The following is a 4,750-nucleotide window of genomic DNA, read 5'->3' on the forward strand; positions in this document are numbered from 1 at the left end:
CTCATCGATTTGTCCATGGGGCCACTCACATGAGTTATGTATGTTAAAGGTGCATAAGTGTTTGTTTGCTGGATCAGGGCCAAAATAAGGATACTCAATTCCCTGTGGAAACAGGTATACTTATGTATAACTGAAGAACTCAGTTGTATGACTCATCTTTGGGCTTAGTTTTATTTTTAATCTTAAAATGTTTTCCCAACTATTTAAGCTAACATATAATACAAATCGATGGTGTAAATCAGTACTGTTTGTGATAGGTGTGGGGGGAACTTACTCCCTTTGGAAGTCTGTTTGTCCTTTTGAGGGCCTCTTAGGTCCTGGTCCTGCAATGTCCTCCATGTGGGTGGACCACTCTGCAGGGACCCATTGACTTCAGTGGGGTTCTGTGTGGGTGCACAGCTCAGCATGTACAGAATTTATTGCAGGATCAAGTGTTAGTCTAAAAACGTAAGTTCTAAAGCTGGCCTGAGGTGTTATAAAATATGCTTAACATATTGATATTGTGTGCTTAATGCATATTAATATATGTGGTATCAATAATACATACTGATAGTGATTTTTATATATACACATTTAAAAATCCTATCAGTATGTATTATTGATACCACACATACTAATATGCATTAAGCACACAATAGCAAAATAACATTACATTGTACATATATTTCTAGCAGTTACATGGCTAATTCAGGCCATAGTTAATTGAGACCATTCAGCAGTTACATAACTAATTCAGGCCACTCAAGCCAAATACTGTGTGCTTAATGTAGATTAATATATGTGGTGTCAATAATACATACTGATGATGTGATTTTATATGCATATAAAATGACATCACTATATATATATGTACATAAAATCACATCAGCAATATGTATTATTGATACCACATTAATATGCATTAAACGCGCAATATCAAAATAATATGTGCATATATATTTCTAGCCGTTACATGGCCTGAATTAGCCTATGTCTTTTTATAACCCTGTTCACTTATGCTAAGTATCCCATGATACTTCACAAAGCTGAAGTTCAGCTCTGGCATTAGAAAATAAGAAACTTGTCAAAAGGCAAAATAGCTTAATGTTCTACCCGGATACAAGCTGAGGAGGAACCTTCATGGACTGTACCTCAAATGTTAGTATCCAAAACAAAGATAAGGAAGGAGCAGAACAAGAAATTAAGGAACTGGGACGAACTGGTGGACTGGATTTTAGTGACGGGTAAAGCGTTTCATAATTTGTAAAATTGTCCGTCCTATAAATACTCCTAGCTAAAATGTGTAACTTTGGGAGCACACCTTCTATGTAAGGTGAATGTAACAACTGTGCACAAGACAACTTCCTGGAAATCGGTATCATATTGAACCTTTCCTCCTGTACTATATTATTATTGACTTTTAGCAGTAATCCTGACATTGGTTTTTAGGCTCTTGAATATATTTCATACGAAACCAAAGTGTGGTCAAGCAATTGACTATACAGTTTATCAACAGAGACATGGGATAGTCATGCAGGAGATCAGATTTCTGGGCCAGACCAATAGTCCTAAGCACAGAAACTAGGCCTATGGTACAGTGCACACAGCCTTCAAAGGGGATGATCATTAATGCTCTGTTTATTCAATTTTCACCTCTAGTCAGCCTGTGTACAGTAGTACTTCTGGGGGAATTCTGTGCCATTGCACATGCACAGAATTCATGTCTGGTGCAGAATGTTTTTTCTGCAGAAAATACATTCTGCCCAAGAAGTGCTTGCGCGGTGGCGCAGAATTCCCTCAGGAGTAGAAGTTCTTCACAGCACAGTCGAGCCAGGATAGAACAGGCAGAGTAGGGCACACAGGGCTGCTGGGGGGGGGGGTCACAGACTGGGGTTCAGAATGGTTAGTGCAGGGGACAGATGGGTGCAGACTCAGGAGCTAGTGGGGTAACACCATTGAGCCAGAGGCTGAATGGGAATGGGGGTGCAAGGTCACATGAGGGTGGGAGCGGGTGGGCTGCAAGGACACATGGGGATGGGGGGCGGCATACAGACAGGGGCAGATGTGCCTGACTCAATGGGAGAGGCTTGGGATCAGCCAGGGTCTGCATGGGGGAGGCTCCCAAACTTCCTAACAATCTCTTCTCCCCCCCCCCCCCCCCGAAAAAAAAGAAACTTCCATACTTCTCCCAGCCACACCCAACAACCCTTCAGGTTCACTCCAGGCTCCTTCCCTCTCCCTCAGCTCCTCTGTTACCCCTCACTCCCCCAAGCTTTTGCATTGCTTCTGATGGGTGCAGGAAATATGTTTCTGTATTGTAACTTAAATGAATTACTCAAAGTTCTGTATTAATATGCCTAGTAAGGAATCTATTTGTAAAAAAAATTTACTAGAATCTTTTTTAGTCTGTATTGTTGCTAACAAGTATTTTGAAATAAATTACCAAAATAATTGAAACTGGCTTGATTATATTGTTGTTTTGCCAAATATGCAGAATTTTGCTGAATTTTTAATTTTTGTATGCAGAATTCCCCCAGGAGTAACAGTAGGGAGCCAGATGTTCTTTTCAGTCACAGGGAAAACAGCAGGATAGCAGCATTCTGAAGGGGGGGGGGCGCAGGGGAAGAATTTGCTAGGGAAAGTTCTGAGAAGAAGCCTCCTGAAGTTTCAGCTATCTAGTAAAAGCAAGAGAGGAATAGTCTTGGGAAAACAGGATTGGTTAGCTAAGCACTTGGCAGCAATTGCTTACTAATGGCTTAGAACCATAGACGTATAGGATTGGAAGCGACCCCGAGAGGTCATCTAGTCCATTCTCCTTCCCTGAGACCAGAGTCTCTGAAGAGTGTCTAACCTGTTCTTAAAAACCTCCAATGACAGAGATTTCAACCCCCCTTAGTAATTTGTACCAGTGCTTAATTACCCTTACAGTAGGAAGTTTTTTCTAATCTGTAACCTAAGTCTCCCTTGCTGCAGTTTAAGCCCACTACATCTTGTTCTGTCCTCAGTGGTTCAGGAGAACAATTTTTATCACCCTCTTTATAATAATCTTCTATGTATTTGAAGACTGCGATCATGACCCCCTCTCTGGCTTCTCTTCTCCAAACAAAACAAACCCATTATTTCAATATTTGCTCATAGGTCATATTTTCTAGATCTTTAATCATTTTTGTTGCTCTCCTCTGGACTTTCTCCAATTTGTCCACATCTTTCCTGAAGTGTGGTGCCCAAAACTGGACAGACTACTACAGACAAGGCTTTAACACTGCTGAGTAGAGTGGAATAATTACTTTTCGTGGCTTGTTTACAACACCGCTAAAACATCCCAGAATGGTGTTCACTTTTTTTTTTTTTTAAACAACAGTGTTACATTGTTGACTCTCATTTAGTTTGTGGTGGCTATAACCCCCGGGCCCTTTTCTCTCTCTAGTACTCCTTCCTATGTCATTTCCCATTTTTGTATTTGTGTAATTAATTATTCCTTCCTAAGTGATGTACTTTGCATTTGTCCTTATTGAATTTCATCCTATTTATTTCAGATGATTTTTCTAATTTTATCAAGATCATTTTGAATTCTAGTCCTGTCCTCCAAAGCGATCGCAACCCCTCCTAGCTTGGTATTGTCTGCAAACTTTATAAATGTACTCTCCATGTCATTACCCAGATCATTTGTGAATATATTGAATAGAACTGAGGACAATATAAAATACTACCTGTAGGCCCTGGTAATCACAGTAGGGTTTATAGTTTCATATGCAAGTTTAGCAGGGTGATTTCACTTGAATACTGAAGTATTAAAAAATATCCCAGTGAAGTGTTAATCACTACTGAACATTCCTGAAGGTTAAATATCTCCACAGATAAAATGTAAGCTCTGTACCTTCCCAGGCAATAGATGGTTGTAATAATCTCACTATCAAGAAACTCACAAATTACCCTTGGAAAGAACAGAACAGGCATTTTAAAATGAACTTTTCTGTGTAAAAGCTTAGTAACTTCATTAAAAACTGAAGGACACTTCGTTCCTCTAGAGTTATATTGTGGACATTTTCTTAAACTCCTCTTACAACATGATTTTCTGAATTTTCCTTTAACCCTTTTATTATAACTCTCTGTGTTATAAAGGGATAATTACAGGTAGGGACCATAATTCAACCTTCAGCTAGGTGCACAGTGTGTACAGATAAATGTTTAATAGGAAGTAACAGGACTACTAACTGCCAACTGCTGCATGGGTAGCAGATAGTCAAGTCAGTTCTTGGTGCAATAAATCACCTTTGTAGACCAGTAGTTGGCAGTCAAGCACATGTGCCATGGTAAGTGATGTTGCCTTATTATATATGGGTAGGAACCTACAAAGTTTTGTGTAAGTCTGTAATACTCCCCCCTGGAAGCTGGGATTGCTTTGTGTGGATGTTTTAAAGTTGCCAGCTGTGGGTTTTTTAATCTGTTGAGTATTGGACCTGCAGAAGTGCATCTTTCCTCACATTTTCTGTAAGTAGGACTTAAGGAGTAGCATTACAGACAGCGTACATTTCACTCTTGTGAAATAGGCTGTGACATGCAAGACAATAAAAAGACTTTTTACTCATGGCACCAAGGATCTCAAAGCACTTTACATACAGTTGAGCCTCAAAATAGGTAGTTAAATTTACTGGAGGGTAAACCTGAGGCATGAAGTGTTAAATGACTTGCCCACATTCATCTATTCTGTTAATGATGGTGACAGAAGAGAAACTGAGAATTCTGGGTCCCATCCACCATAATCAGGTAT

The sequence above is a fragment of the Emys orbicularis genome, chromosome 3, assembly GCF_028017835.1.
Source record: "Emys orbicularis isolate rEmyOrb1 chromosome 3, rEmyOrb1.hap1, whole genome shotgun sequence".
NCBI lineage: Eukaryota > Metazoa > Chordata > Testudines > Emydidae > Emys > Emys orbicularis.